Source organism: Mobula hypostoma, chromosome 5, assembly GCF_963921235.1.
Source record: "Mobula hypostoma chromosome 5, sMobHyp1.1, whole genome shotgun sequence".
Taxonomy (NCBI): Eukaryota; Metazoa; Chordata; class Chondrichthyes; order Myliobatiformes; family Myliobatidae; genus Mobula; species Mobula hypostoma.
This window is the reverse complement of record NC_086101.1, coordinates 86,908,630-86,926,006: the sequence shown is the minus strand read 5'-3', so window position 1 is coordinate 86,926,006 and position 17,377 is coordinate 86,908,630. Positions and strand designations below refer to the sequence as shown.

Below are 17,377 nucleotides of genomic sequence, written 5' to 3'. Positions count from 1 at the left end.
TTCTCTTGAAGTTTTTTCTTACAATATATTTGAAAGTCACTATTGAATTTTTCACAACTACATTCTCAGGAAGTGATTTCCAAAGCCTAACCTCTCATTATGTAAGAAACATTTTTTTCCTCAGGCATTGGATACAGTTTTTCTTTATTTACTTAATTTAATCTCTTCATGATTTGAAATATCTCTATGAAATACTACTTTTCTTGATCCAGTCTACTCTAACCATAATCTCTTGATCTGAAATGATTTTAGTAAATCATTTTCATGCCTTCACTAGGCTTCATGTCCTTCCTTTAGTGCAAACTCAAATACAGATGCAGTACTATCACTGGAATACTTAACTCCATAGCAACCCAGTTCGTGGCCAATGTTGTAGAATTTTCTTCATGTTGTATTTATATAGTCTATTTTATATACTGCATGCATCCGTACATAGAATCCTTAGTTTGCAAAAATAGTTTTGATATTTTATGTGTTTTAAAATTTATTATACTTCTGGTTATTAATGTTATTTCCTTGGTTCTACGGACAAATAGTTATTTTGGTTATTCTGTTTTTATTTTGAACATGAATTATATTACTGCTTCCTCAAAGTTTTTCTGTTTTGTGAATACTTATCTTTGCCCAATTATTATTGGAAAAGTAGTGAGAGTTTCATAATACATGATATTATGAGCCATTAAGTTCAAACCAAAGCATGATGCACTCTGAAATGTGAATCCCTTAACCTGCTTGTCAAATGGCAGGTCATTGACTATATTTCCATGTTTTAGTTTGCTGTATATGCACATTATCTGCCCATTGGATGGCATTGGCGTTATTCTGAGGTTAAGTACTCATTTAGTGTAAATAAATTATAGTCATACAGCACAGAAACAAGCCCTCAGTCTCAACTGGTGTATGTCAACCAAAATTCCCATCGAAGGTGGTCCCACCCTCCTGTATTTTGATCATAGCTTTCTGAACATCTTTTAAATATTGTTTATGTACCCATCTCAACCATTTAGTCTGGAATTTCACTCCATTTACTTTCACCACTTTAACCCTTGTACTCTGTCTTTTGGAAGGATTTGGTATTATCAGAGTATCAAATATGGCATGCAGGACAAGTGGTTGATGTTTTTTCCTACCATTTAGATTTGAAAATAAACTATAACAACTTTCTGCTTGTACAGAAACATACTATAATCAAAGATAAAAACTCAGTCTTGAGATGTGAAAAATAAATTTACGGCTCCAGGATTTAGTATTATCATTGAGTATCAAATATAGCATGCATGGCACATATTTGAAGATTTCCTTCTCCTTTCATTTAGACTTGAAAATAAACCATAACTATTTTCTGCTTGTCCAGAAACGTTCAATAATCAAAGATAGAAAATTCAGTCTTATGATGTGAAAGATAAATTTAACGCTCCAGAGCTGAGACATGTTTCCTCAGCTACACACTGGAATCTAAGCTGTATCTGTTATTATTTTCCTCCATCCCCTGCCTTTGATTTGCTGAGGAACAGGCTTTGAAGTTCTCTGAAAATAAAAAAAGTTGGCATAAGAAAATCTGAGAAAATAAATTGAAATGATAGAAAATGAAATAATCCTATCATACTGGGTTTAAGATTGTAGTCAAAGATGTGTTATTTTACTGATTAATATTCCAGTTCATCCAAAATAGTACTTTCCATATCCCAGCTTAATTTTGCAGTTAAAACTTTTTAGGTGTCCTCATGCCAATAAGATTCTTAATATTAAGACTCTCCTTGAAGATCTGCGTTTGGGAATATTGAGCAGAAATTTACTGTGGTGGTTAAATTCAATTGGCAACTCAGACACAGTGGCTCAATGGTTTCTTCTGGAGCTGTAAGTTTTTACAGACTGGAGAAACGTGAACTGCCCTCATCCCAGTTTAGGCATGCAGCATCTCAAACTTTTGCACTATTCTCACAGGTTTTGAGTGAATTTCCATTGAAGTGACTCTGATATCCTGCCAAAGATTGACCAGTGATGTTTGAAGGAGAACCATAGAAAGTTTATGATCCAGGTGACCATTAGCCTCAAGTCTATGCCCCTTTGGTCACAGATGGAAATACATTTTAAAATATGATGAAAAGCTTCTGCCTCTATTGCCAATTCTGATAGAATTCCAGTACTCTACCACCTACTGGGTGAAAATATGTTTCCTCATCTCCACTCTGATTCTCTTGCAATTAATATAAATTCATGCCTTCTGGTGTTTTGGTCTTTCCTGTTTACTCTATCTATGCCTCTCATGACATTACACACATCAATCAAACCTTCCCTTGGTGTTCCATTTTAAATCTTCCAACCTTATTGTTTACTTGTACTGGACTTTCTCTGTAGCTTTTAACTTCCTTTTGTATTCTGTTTTTGTTTTAACTGGTTCTACCTCAATGCACTGCGTAATGATTTGATCTGTAGGAACAATATGTAAGGCAAGTTTTTTTTACTGTATCTCTGTACATGTGACACTAATAAACAAATTCCAATTGAAAAAAAAAGTTTGGAAATTTCATTGCCCCTTTTCCAATGCAAGCTCACCTATTTTGAGTGAAGTGAAGAAATGAAGTTGGCAGAGGAACAGACAAATTTGTTTTCCTCTTTCTAAGCTTAGGAATGTAGATGAGGAACAGCGAAAAGTCTTTTACAGCTGAGAAACTGTCAATTCTGCCTCTGATTGGTTGACCACTTATTAAAGGGGTGGTGATCTATAGTGGAGCAGCCATTTTGACAAGAGCTGCCTTGAGCAACTAAACTGGAGGGGCACCAATATCGCTGCAGATAGATTTGTTGATGCTGATGGACTGGGAGCTGTTTACAGCACTGTTTATGGTTTACCTGTGCTGTGCTTTACTACATGCACTTTGAATTATATTTTATTAACTTATTTATAGTATAATATTTTGGTTTATGTTCTGGGTGTGATATATGTTGTGTGGGTGCACTGTAGTCCAGTTGTTTTGTTTTGTTTTATATGCTAAGTACAGTCAGATGATAATAAACTTGAACATGAACTTGAATCGGAAAACTAGTGTGCCAAGGGATAGAAACCAGAGTGGCAGGCAAGTAAGTCGAGGGATTGAGGAAGAGTTAGCGGACAGGTCAAATAAGCATGGAAAGGAGCGGCTGGAGCAGATGAGTGAACATGGTGGGACAGATGGGCTGAAATGCATTTAATCCAATGCAAGAAACATTAGGGATAATGGGCTGATGAACTTAGAGCCTGAATTAATACATGCAACTATAATGTTATCACCACTGCTGAGATTTGGTTGAGAGAAGGGCAAGACTGACAGATCAACACTCCAAGGTTTAGATATTTCAGGTGCCACAGAGAGGGATGTAAAAGAGCTGGGGGAGTTGCACTACCAATCAGGGAGAATATCACAGCAACACTCGGAGAAGATGCTCAGAAGGGCTCATCCAATCCGGCAATATGAGTAGAATTAAACCACAAAATCATAAGATAAGGGAGCAGAATTAGGCCATTCAGCCCATCAAGTCTGCCCCGGCATTCCATAATGGGTAATTTATCATCTCTCTCAACCCTGTTCTCTTGTCTCCTCCCTCTAAGTTTTAACCCTAACTAATCAAGAACCTATCAATGTCCACTTTAAATATACTCAAGGACTGGGTCTCCACAGCCACCTGTGCCAATGAATTCTGCAGATTTACCATCCTCTGGCTAAAGAAATTACTACTCATCTCTGTTCTAAAAGGACATTCCTCTACTCTGAAGCTGTGCGCCCTGGTCCGAGGCTCTCCCACTATAGGACTCATCCTTTTGAAAGATCACTACTAATACTTCCATAAACCCTTCAACTCCCTTGTTCAGAACCCTGGGGTGTATGTAGTCCATCTGGTCCAGGTGAATTTTCTCCTTAGTAATAGCCATGATCCCCAATTCTGCCCCCTGACACTCTTGCATTTCTCTCATACTGCTAGTGTCTTCCACAGCGAAAATTCATGCAAAATATTTCATAAATTCATCTGTTTCTTTGTCCCCCATTACCTCCTCTCCAGTTCAGAGATATCGGGGATGAGAAAGATGCAATCACCATGATGGAATTATATTGAAGGTCTCCCAAATGGTAGTGAGTGACTGAGGAACAGACATGTTGACAGATATAGAAAGATTTAAAAGCAAAAGGATAGCTGTAGTTAGTGACATTAATTTTGTTGATATTGGCACCCTTAGTGTCAGTGGCTTAGATGTGGCAGAACATGGTAGGTACATTTAGTAAGGATTTTTCTTTGATGCAGTGTAATAACAACCTAGAGTATATAGATGTAGTATAAAGATATTAAGAGAAAATGCCACACCAGACATTATTTAGGAAAATAAATCTGGACAGGTGATTAGAGTTTCAGCGGCAGAACAATTTTGGGAACGTTGATCATAACTCTGTAAAGTTTTGGATATTTACGGCTAAGGAGACTGCTGAATTAGGGAATAGTTATTCACAATAGTATTAGGCTGGAGCTGGGAAGAGTAGATTAGGAGCTGCTGTTATTATGTCGGTCCACATCTAATGTGGGAATTGTTTAAAGGTTAACTGGTTAGAGTGTTTTGTCTCTTTGGTGGCACTGTAGCGATACATGATGGCACAATGTTTTACAGTATCAGCGACCCAGGTTCAATTCCCACAACTGTATGTAAGGACAGCATTCTCCCAAGACCGCATGGGTTTCCTTTGGGTCCTTTGGTTTCTTCCTGCAGTACAAAGGCAAACCGGTTGGTAGGTTAATTGGTGATTGTAAACTGTCCCACGATTATATCGGGGGTTGCTGGGTATCCGGCTCAAAGGGCCGGAAGGGCCTACTCCATGCTGTATCTCAATAAATAATCAAGTAAATAAATAAGCAAGTTAATTAATTCTGGACAAACCATCTTCCTGTGAGGAAGAGGGACAAGATAGCAAAGGTTCAGGAACATTGAATGATGAGAGATGTTGCAAATTTACCTAAAAAGAACAAAGCATTTGTAAAGATTTAGAAAGTTCAATTTAGACAGGGTTTTTGAGGAATATAATGGAAGGAAAAGAGAACTTAGAGGGAATTAGGAGAACTAAAGGGGGCATTGAGCAGGATTAAAAAGAACATCAAATCATTTTATAATCATTAAAAATTAAAGGGTTATCAGGGAGTGGATAGGCCTACTCAGAGACAAGAAAAATTTCACCTGAATCCAGGGGTAATGAGGAACGGACTAAACAGGTAGGAGAAAAACATGGTTGATAACGAGGTCAGAGAAGGACATGTTAATATTGCTATATATTTTGAAGTGAAATGAGTGAGGTGTTGGGGCTCTTGAAGAGAAGTAAGATGAAAGGTCTCTAGGGCCTGATAAGAACTGTCCTGCGTGACTGGTAGAAATAAGAGAGGAAATTACTGTGGTCTTTGGAGAGAGTTTTGTGCTCCCTTTAGCCACAGGAGAGTTCCCAGAAGATCGGAGAACAGAGAACATTGTTCCTCTGTTTAAGAAGGGCAGTAGAGACAAAGCAGAAAACGTTGGACAAGTGAGCCTTACATCAGTAGTAGGGAAATAATTGGAGAAGATTCTTAGGGTCAGGGTCTACTTGCATCTGGAAAAGCATAGACTTATCAGTGAAAGTAAACATGACTTTGTGTGGACAAACAGGGAATAGAGATGGATTCCAGACCTAATCAGTTCCCCTCTACCACCACTCTGCTCCGTCTAGCAGAATTAGTCCTTACTCTTAATAATTTCTCCTTTTGCTCCTCCCATTTCCTCCAAACTAAAGGTGTAGCTATGGGCACCCGTATGGGTCCTAGCTATGCCTGCCTTTTTGTTGGGTTTGTGGAACAATCTATGTTCCGTGCCTATTCTGGTATCTGTCCCCCACTTTTCCTTCGCTACATCGACGACTGCATTGGCGCTGCTTCCTGCACGCATGCAGAACTCGTTGACTTTATTAACTTTGCCTCCAACTTTCACCCTGCCCTCAAGTTTACCTGGTCCATTTCCGACACCTCCCTCCCCTTTCTAGATCTTTCTGTCTCTGTCTCTGGAGACAGCTTATCCACTGATGTCTACTATAAGCCTACTGACTCTCACAGCTATCTGGACTATTCCTCTTCTCACCCTGTCTCTTGCAAAAACGCCATCCCCTTCTCGCAATTCCTCCGTCTCCGCCGCATCTGCTCTCAGGATGAGGCTTTTCATTCTAGGACGAGGGAGATGTCTTCATTTTTTAAAGAAAGGGGCTTCCCTTCCTGCACTATCAAGTCTGCTCTTAAACGCATCTCCCCCATTTCACGTACATCTGCTCTCACTCCATCCTCCCACCACCCCACTAGGAATAGGGTTCCCCTGGTCCTCACCTACCACCCCACCAGCCTCCGGGTCCAACATATTATTCTCCGTAACTTCCGCCACCTCCAACGGGATCCCACCACTAAGCATATCTTTCCCTCCCCGCCTCTCTCTGCATTCCGCAGGGATCGCTCCCTACACAACTTCCTTGTCCATTCGTCCCCCCCATCCCTCCCCACTGATCTCCCTCCTGGCACTTATCCGTGTAAGCGGAACAAGTGCTACACATGCCCTTACACTTCCTCCCTTACCACCATTCAGGGCCCCAAACAGTCCTTCCAGGTGAGGCATCACTTCACCTGTGAGTCGACTGGGGTGATATACTGCGTCCGGTGCTCCCGATGTGGCCTTTTATATATTGGTGAGACCCGACGCAGACTGGGAGACCGCTTTGCTGAACATCTACGCTCTGTCCGCCAGAGAAAGCAGGATCTCCCAGTGGCCACACATTTTAATTCCACATCCCATTCCCATTCTGACATGTCTATCCACGGCCTCCTCTACTGTAAAGATGAAGCCACACTCAGGTTGGAGGAACAACACCTTATATTCCGTATGGGTAGCCTCCAACCTGATGGCATGAACATTGACTTCTCTAACTTCCGCTAGGCCCCACCTCCCCCTCGTACCCCATCTGTTACTCTTTTTTATGCACACATTCTTTCTCTCACTCTCCTTTTTCTCCCTCTGTCCCTCTGAATATACCTCTTGCCCATCCTCTGGGTCACCACCCCCCGTCTTTCTTCCCGGACCTCCTGTCCCATGATCCTCTCGTATCCCCTTCTGCCTATCACCTGTCCAGCTCTCGGCTCCATCCCTCCCCCTCCTGTCTTCTCCTATCATTTTGCATCTCCCCCTCCCCCTCCAGCTGTCAAATCCCTTACTCACTCTTCCTTCAGTTAGTCCTGACGAAGGGTCTCGGCCTGAAACGTCGACTGCACCTCTTCCTACAGATGCTGCCTGGCCTGCTGAGTTCACCAGCAACTTTTATGTGTGTTGCCAACAGATAGGATTAGTTTTGATTGGGACCATGGCCAGTTCAGACTCTCTGGGCTAAAAGGTTTATTCCTTTGCTGTACTGCTCTAGATTCCATGGCACATAGCTGTCATTTAATATGATCTAATTAAAATACTAATCAAAGCTGGAAGGAAACAAAAATTGGTTTATTACTGGCGGAAATTCATACTTTCATTAATGAAGCTGAGGGTTAGTTGCTGTATCAAGTATTATTATGTTATATATAGTTTGCTGTATTAGTTATTATATAGTAATTAGGGTGAAGGACAGTCTCATCCTAATTATTACATAATAACTTGGATAAAGATGCTCTGTTTCTAAATATAGAATTCATTCAGGTCTGCATTTGAAGTCTCATTAAACTATTGGCATTTGTCCTATAAATACAATGAAACTTTAAAGTCAAGTAGGGGTGAAACATGAACCAATTTTCATTGCATGTAGAAATGTATTATGAATGCACAAGCTTATATTGTAACCAAAAGAACTGGAAAATCACAGGGGTTGCAACACCATTTGGACAGACGCACCTGTGAACAGTAAACCCACTGTGTTCAACCTTTCTTTGTATATACCACATCTTTCCCCACAGCCACTCTACAATGACCTGACACTCTGGTTCACATTCTCTTGCAACACAAGCAAACCTTCCTGCAAAGATCAAGAATTGAGGATCAACTTTATTTAACACATGCAGTTACATGGATTAGGAATTTGACGTAGTGCGTTGGCGCTTCATGCAACAGTAAGTACACGAAAAATGAAACAATATTCAGCAAATATAAAGAACTATATAAAAATAAAGTTAGAAGTATGGGTATGGAATAAAATGTGCATAAGCACATATCTATAATTTATGAAGGTATTTTAATGCATGTGATTATAATGTAAACAGCATTATAAAAAATGTTTTAAAGTTTTTACAGTTCAGTGCAGTGACTAAGTTAATAGAAATGTTTGGGGGGGGGGGGCGCGTGCTAAGTAGAATGGTTGATCAGATTAACTGTCCGGGGGAAGAAACTTCTAAGATTCCATGAAGTTTTTGTTTAAATAGCCCTATAGTAGTTTGCAGAAGAGAGCTTTTGGAAAAGGCAATTTGTAAGATGTATAGAGTCAAATTGTATAAATTGAATTGCCAAGGATCAACAAGATTCCATCACCAGAAAAATATTCCACTCCCCCACCTTCAGGATTTCAGACACTTCATTCTCTGCCTGGGCATGTAACCTTCTGCAGAAATCAATGTTAAATAAATTTAAATCCAAATTTAATAACAGACTTCTGTCCCCTTCCTTTCCAGTTCTGATGAAGGTCCCAACCCAAAATGTTGACCATTTATTCTGTTCTGCAGATGCTGCCTGACTTGTTAAATTCCTCCAGCTTTTGTGTGTGCTGCTCAAGATTTGCATTTGCAGAATCTCTTGTGGTTAAGCTTTTTCCTTCTCTATGCAATTGGGCTGGTCACTTTTATCTCTCTTGTTTTGTACTTTTTTTTGTATAGTCCTGCCTGTTGGGCATGTCCCAGTGGACTAGACTATGTAACATTGTATAAAGTGGGCATCAACAGCACATGACACTAAAAAAGAAACTTAATATGTTCTTAATCTACTCCTTAATTGCCATATTAAACTGAATTGAATTGACTTTATTTTTTACATCCTTCACATACATGAGGAGTAAAAATCTTTATGTTATGTCTCCATCTGAATGTGCAATGTGCAATCATAGTAATATATAATAATTTGTAATATACATACTGTCCTCCCCATTTTCTCTACTACTGGACTAGCTTGTTACTCTCTTTCTTATGAAGGATCTCAGGCCTTAAAATTAAAACTAAACTGTTTCTTTTTCATGTTTATTTCCTGAACAATTGTTTTCATGCATTCCCTGTTTTCATTTCAGGATTCCAGCATCCACCATTTTATTTTAAATTTTCATTTCTTGGTAAAAAATCATTGCTCTGAAATAATTATATTTCCTTTGTCATTCGGATGCTTTTCGTTACATTTCTTTGTCTTATTCTGAAATCCTTGTGTACTTGAAACTGGTCTGAAGAAAAATCTCTTTTTTTTAGCTTTCATGTTCAATTTAGACCTTTCAAAGAATGAAGACACTACAGAACAAGGCAAGAGAAATGAATTTTCCAAGACAGCTATACCAGAGAGAAGGCAAATTACTTCTCTAAAGACACAAAACACTGTACTCTTCAGACAATTTTGTCATTAGACAATTCTACACATTTTAACAGGTATTGATACCCACACTCAGATGTGCCTGAAGCAATGACCTTAAACTTGATTTCATACAAGTCAGTTAATACTTACTTCACTGACAATACAAACTGTGGAAATGGAGATTGGGAGAAAGTGGGAAATTTTCCATTTATATATTCAAGATTGTATTGCTCCTATAGACACTACACGAAGCAGCAAATATACTTACTCTAAATTTCTACAAATTCGCTCTGCCTTTGCAAAATGACTCAATTTCCATGAATTACTATAAACCTACAAAAAGAAAGCTTCAAGGTCAATATCAAAGCTGAGGGCTAAGATTAGATTTGGAAGCTGTGGAGAAATATGTACTTTCTCTTCCCCAAAATTAATTTCATAGATTTTTAAAATGTCCTAATGAAGGGTCTTGGCCCAATTTATTGACCGTTTATTCCCCTCTGCAGATGCTGTTTGACCTGCTGAGTTCCTCCAGCATTTTGTGTGTGTAGTTCTGTTTTTATATATTTTTTTCTCTCTCTCTTTCTCATCCAAAGAAGGTGGAATCAAAATTATCCCAAGTGGGTGAAAGAGCATTACTGGGAATCCATTAAAATGGCCTGAGTAAAAAAATTGGAAACTCTAGATCTAGATTGGAAAGACCCCTGCCTAGTCAGAAATCTGTACCGGAAACAAACTGCCGCTGTAAGAATAGATGGAGAAGTGAGTCAGTTTACAAAAATAAAGTGAGGCGTTAGACAAGGGTGTATTTTCTCCCCTGATTTATTTAACATGTACAGTGAAACAAAATTACAAAAAATAAGAGACATCTTGGGAATCAAGGTTGGCGGTGAAAACATCAGTAATTTCAGATATGCAGATAACACTGTGTTAGTTGCAAGTATGGAGGAAGAACTACAAAACTTAATTGATATAGTTGTTGAAGAAAGTGCAAAAATAGGTCTACCTATCAATTGCAAAAAGACAGAATGTATGGTGATATCCAAAAAGAAGGAGAATCCTATCTGCAGGCTGAGAATAAATGGGGAAGACATAAAACAAATACAGAACTTTTTCTGCTTAGGAAGCTGGGTGACATCAGATGGCAGGTGCGACATGGACATCAAAAGAAGAATAGGGATGGCAAAAGACACTTTTACGAGAATAAACTAGGCATGACAACCTACCTCAGAGTACTGAAAAATTACATTTATCCAGTTATGTTATTCGGCTCAGAACGTTGGACAATATCTGGTAACATGAGGAAACAAATTGAAGCAGCAGAGATGTGGTTTTTGAGGAGGATGCAAAGCATATCATGGATGAAACGAATATCTAATGAGGATGTCATGAACAGAGCAAACACAAAAAGAGAAATAATGTATGAGATCATGAAAAGGCAATGTAATTTCATTGGACATGTGATTACGAAGGAAGAGTTAGAATGCACGGTAATTATGGGAAAGATTGAAGGGAAGAAAGCAAGAGGAAGACAAAGACAAATAATGATGGAGACAGCATTCAGAGAACTAGAAATGAATACCAATGAATTGATCCACTTGACTCAAAACAGGAGTGTGTGAGCCATGGCAGTCAAAGCTCATACTGGGCACAGCACCTGATGATGATGGAAACAAATTGTATGGTGTGGTTGTGAAGGAGGTTAAGGCAGTGGTCTGTTAAAGGGAAAATGCCCACAATCACAAGAATTAAGAATCTTTGGACAGGAAATACCGGAGATAAATAAAAGTAAACAAATGCTAGATAATGCTCAGATGTCCAAAACTATCCTAACTGGATAGTTCTCCTCCTACCCCATATACAATCATTACAATTAAAAGTAAGCATTTACATACGTTGAGTAGGTGGCACTTTGATTACATGGACACATCAAAATCACAGTATAAATCCTAGAATGTGCTTCAATATTATCAACATAACCTGCCACTTAAATGATATTCTCCCACTTTGGGTGGGTGGCTTTCTGGTGTTTGATTTTGAGCAAGTAAAAGCAATTGATTGAGCGAATAGTCTGCACATATTGCCTTTTGCCAGATGAACACACCAAATTTCTTGACCAACATTTACGCTGTAGTGTTCTATGACTCATTGAGTCTGTAACTTTTTCTGCTGGTTGGGAGTTTGGGGCATATAAAGTACATCCCCGATATACTATTACAGTAAGGAGTCACATTCACTCAAGCTTTGCAATATTGCAAGATGCATTTGAGTTATTTGTTGAACTTATCACTGTGCACTCACGAATAAATATTACTTTTTAAAGAAGATCAATAATTAAAATCTCATCATTAAAGAAAGATAATCTTTGGGACAAACAGATATTAAGAAAGGAAGATTAAATCACCATTGGAGATAATTACTATTAGAATCAAATTTGTAATTATACAGAATGCACATTGAAAGCTTTTGCATGTAAATTTACATCTTAATTTTGCATGTATAATGGACTGAAAAAATGTCACCTTAATTCTAATATCTTCAATGCACTTACAGCAATGCTTACATCAGCCACCATCAGTCTTTTTTTATCTATATTCCTAGAAACTGATTTTCTTTAATTCTCAAAATAACATTTGGTGTAAATGTTGTACCATTTCTATACTGCAGGTTGAACCATTGATACCATATTAAATATTCATTACTGATAAAACTCGATTGGCTAAGAAGGTCATTCTTCATTGTAATCATTAAACATGTAATAAAGCTCTGCATGCTCATATATCGTTACATCTGATATTCACTTCATTCGAATTTCTACATGCATGGGTTATGTCAGGGCATACTAAGGGTCTATAAGCAGAGGCAACTACCTATCAGATCATTTTTAGCCATTGTAGTAAAAGAAAATGCTCCGTTGTATTTATCTAGAGCCAGGTATTTTTCTTCATCTTGAGACATAACTATATAGTCATGCCAATCATTAACAAATAAATGAATTGCATTGTGTTTCTTTTGGTCTGCTGACTGGATATGACTCAGGCTGTCCTCAAGACCATATAAATCTTGGAAAGACTTATTCCAGAGCTACTGATGACCAAGTCTGTCTGTGAAGCATAAAATGGCCTTGGTTGTGATCAGGGCTCAGTTGATATAATACTGAGACTTCATGCTCTGACAGGAATATAGCCTGTAATAAAGTCCCACTTTTTGTGAGTGCAGAGGGTTTGAGAACAGATATAAAAGTGTTTGATATTAAGAAGATGTTTGAAATATATTAGGATATCTCCAAGTAATTCAAAAGGAAACAATTATTGCCTCTACTGTTATTAAAATGGAATCAAACACTAATATATAATTAAAACAATATTCGTAAAATAATTTAAAAGAAAATAAATAATTAAACATGTAATTTTTCTTTCCCAAGTTTGATTAAATGAATGAGGATTTTGATCCTCTGCCAGACTTCACCAGTATAGAGTCACGGAGGAGAGTTCCAAATCTGATGCTGCAAAGCCTCATCATATCGACGCTCGGCTGGAGGTCAGCAAAGGTGTTGAGTGACAGATCTGCAGATATTAAGATTCAGAACATCCCAGACTTGCAGAAGGTCAGGTTAACTTTGGAATATGCAACAGCTGAGCCCCACAGGTTCCCTTTGTGTAGTCAGCTTGATTTATCCCTTCGCTTTTCAGACCCATCCTTTAGAATAGAAATCAGTAGATACATACAGCAGGCCCATGCTAATGGGTGAGAGCACATCAACCAGACAAAATACGGTCAATGCTACAAACTATAATATTTCTTTGCAGCATAGAACAAGGCTATTTTTGGGTTAGGGTTAGAGTTAGGACCGAGTCCACGTTAGCTCACAGACTTCATTTTCCCACTAAAAGCTATTGTTCTCCAGGATCCCATCCACTGTCTTTCTATTCCATTACTCACCTGAATACTTAAGATTCAAGATCCAAGTTTATTTATGCAGAGAAATGTGTCCTTTGCACTATCAACTAACACACCTGAGGTGTGCTGGTGGCAACCCACAACTGTCGCCACATATTCTGGTGCCCATGTAGCATGCCCACTTTGCTCAGCAGAACAACATAGAGCTCATCAAAACAACAAGAGAAAAACAAGTCCTGTTCTTCCCTCCCACCCCACACACAAATACACTGTCCTCTAACCCTAAGACAGTCCATTTTCTCCAATCTCCAGCTTCTAACAGATTCAGATTCAGGCTTGAGCTCTTGTACATTAACTGCAATGCTTCTGTTGTGCTGGCAAACTAGTCTTCAAAGCAATATGACTTTAAAATCTGGGGATGAACTAGTCCACATAGACCTATATGTTCACAGGGAGAATGTGAAAACTCCACACAGGAAGCAGTCAAGGTCAATGCTGAAATCGTGTCAGCGGAGCTATGAGATACCAGCTCCACTAACTCCATCACTGTGCCACCAACAGGTAATCATAGAACATAAAACAGAACAATGTCACACATGAGCAGGCCCTTCATCCATGACTACAGTGCCAAATGTAAGACCAAATTAAACAAATCCATTTTGCCTGCACATGATCTTCATCTTTTGCATATTCACAAGACTATCTAAAATACTCTTAAATCCCAGTCCCATGTCATCTTCCACTGAAACCCTTGAGAGCACATTTCAGGCACCTACAACTCTCTGAGTGCAGAAAATAATTGTCCTGCACATCTCACCGTAAAGCTATGCTCTCTTCTATTTGACATTTTCAAGGTGGCATAAACCTCATTCCCTCAGTTTATGGCACTCCGGAGTAAATAATCAAAGTTTGTCCAACCTCTCCTTAGAGCTAATACTCTCTAATTCAGGCTGGATCCTGACACAATCATTGACACAAAACCAATGAAAAAAAAATAGAATGAGAGAGTTAAATAGGATTTCATACTGCCCTTGAGGAAAACAGATTCTTAAATCACTGCAGTCCTCTGGTGAAGGCACTTATATTGGGAATAGAGTTTCAGGATTTAGACACAGTGATCAGGCATAGACCATAAAACACAGAATTAGGCCCCTGAGCCAATGGTATCTCTGCTGACCATGATGTCAATTTAAATGAATCCCATCTGCTTACCCATGGTCTCCATCTTTCCATCTCCTTCTTGTAACTTGTAATTTCCTATCTAGTGGGTGCCGCATTAGAGCAGCAGTTAGTGTGATGTCATTACAGTTCATGGTGTTGGAGTTCAGAGTTCAAATCCAATGTAATCTTGTCTCCATGGAATGCATGGGTTTCCCCGGATCCTCCAGTATCCCCTCACAATCCAAAGACGTGTCGGCTAGTATGTTAATCAGTCATTGTAATTTATCCCATGATTAGATTATGATTAAATCAGGGGTTGCTGGACGATGTGGCTCAAAGTGCTGGAAGGGCCTATTCCACATTGTATCTCTAAGCAAAAAAAAATCTCTTAAATGTATTTATTGTTTCCACTTCCACCACCTGTCCTTGCAGCGTGTTCCAGGTGACCATCAGTCTCTACATAAAACAAACTTGCTTTACAATTCCCTTGCAAAACTTCGGACTCCTCCCCCTTAAATGCATGGAAGTTGAAATGGTTGAGAACTTCAAGCTTTGAGGAGTGAATATCACCGACGGTCTGTCCAACAACATTGGTGGCACATCCAGGACAGCTTATCAAAATCTTGACTTTGTCAAGAAGCTAAAGAAATTTGGCATGTCTCTGTTGACCCTTACCAATTTTTATTGAAGCATCATAGAAAGCATCCTGACTAGATGCATCATGATAATCTGTATGGCAACTGCACTGTGCACACTCTAAGAGGACCACAACCTTGAGGTAGGGTTGGAGGCTTGCGTGCCTCAATGACATGGAGAGCTATGTTGGCTGGAGTCAGAGTTTTATGCTTTGGCTTTTGGTAGGGCCATCCCTGCCAAAAAGGTCAAAGTGTAGAGGCGCAAATAAGAGTCATCTACCTCTAGATTTGTCGATTCAGTTCAAGGCTAACAACCTTAACTAGTTAAACAAAAGTGTTATGGAAACAGCACTGAAGAATCCTTCTACACCTGAGTGTGATGGTGTTCCTGAGGTTCCACCCAGGACTTGCATGACTCACAGCTATGAAAACAGAGCTACTGATGAAGGAAGCCTGAACACCACCAGACATGGAGGACCTTCATTGCTGCCCTAAATACCAATGGCTTAATGGACAGTTGTACACTGTGCATGATCTTAAGAAACTGGAGAAAAGTTGTGGACACAGGGTAGCATATTAAGAAGCCATACTCCCCTCCATAGACTCTGTATACTCTATATAGGCCATGGAGAGAGTGAAGTGTGGAAAGTTCCTTGGTATGCACATTATAGTCAATCTAACCTGGACCAATAACACCTTCTAATTAGGCAAGGAGGCACAGCTGTGACTATACTTTCTGAGGAGACTGAGGTGTGTAAGGCTCCTTGCCCTCCATTCAAACAACTTTCTGCAGGAGGACCATAGAGAGTATCCTGTCTGGCTGCCTCATTGTGTGGTACAAAAGATGCAAGGCATTGGACCACAAGGCCTTACAGAGCACAGTAAAAGGTGACAAGAGAATCATCGGGAGTGTTGGATATTAAAGGTCAGGGAGCATTTTATACAGAGGGCCCGAAGCATTGTTGAGAATCCCTAACATCCATCCCACAATCTCTTTGACCTACTACCATCAGGGCTGCCAGACTGGGTAACAGCTTCTTCCTACAGGCTGTGAGATTACAGTACACTTGGAGTACTGTGTCCAGTTCTGGTCACCTCACTGTAGGAAGGATGTGAAAGCATTGGAAAGGATACAGAGGAGATTTACCAGGATGCTGCCTGGTTTAGAAAGTATGCATTAAATCAGAGATTAAGGGAGCTAGGGCTTTACTCTTTGGAGAGAAGGAGGATGAGAGGAGACATGGTAGAGGTGTACAAGATGTTACGAGAATACACATAAAATTAAGATGTTTGCTGGCCTGGGCTAGCATCAGTGGCATCAGCAGTTGGTCTGCCACCTGCCCTCAGGGGAAGGAGAGATAAGGAACAATGGAGCAGCGTCTGGAGATGTGTAATGAAGGGATGTGGGAGGGAGAGCTGTCTGGAGCGGCTCCCCCCCTTTGAACCCTGAACTGTTTGAAGTGATGGACAGGCGATACCCCAGCAGGGGGATAAAAAGGGACAGGTTCGCTAAGACGGACACACACGCCACCCGAGGTAACGAGACCCTGGAAGCGGTGCGCCTCTCACGAGTGGTGAGAAGTATCGGACAACGCACAGGGTGGAAAGGTACGATCAGCGGGAACCCGGTGTGTGTCCGCCCTTGCCTGGGTGCCGGGTTCACTGCAGAGGATCGACCGCATCTGGAGGAGGGGTCACAGTCGGTGACCTCAGGTGACATCACCAAGGACCCGCCCAAATGCTGTTTGTGAGCCATCTCGCTGGTCTGTGAGCCATCCCGCTGGTCTGTGAGTGAAGCCGTTCTGAATGATGAGTTGTTCCTATTCTATCTCTCTCTTCCCCCACGTTGTCCACCGCCATGGCAACGATTACTGCGAACTGAACTACTAAACTGGACTGAACTTTGAGTCATTTTGAAATTGGTCATTTACCCCTAGACAACGATAGAGCTTGATTGATGCTGTTATCTTAATTCTGTGCACGTGTGTTTATCATCACTGAACTGTTGCATTTATTATCCTTTCGATTACTGTGTTGCTTGTTTCTTTAATAAAACTTTCTTAGTTCTAGTACTCCAGACTCCAACTGAGTGATCCATTTCTGCTGGTTTGGCAACCCAGTTACGGGGTACGTAACA

At 39.9% G+C, this 17,377-nt stretch overlaps 1 protein-coding gene across 3 annotated transcripts in view; it reads right to left on the bottom strand.

The window, feature by feature from the left end:
* LOC134346855 (low-density lipoprotein receptor-related protein 1-like) overlaps positions 1-17,377 on the bottom strand; it is a 2,119,020-nt gene that overhangs the window by 1,132,574 nt on the left and 969,069 nt on the right. The window lies entirely within an intron of this gene.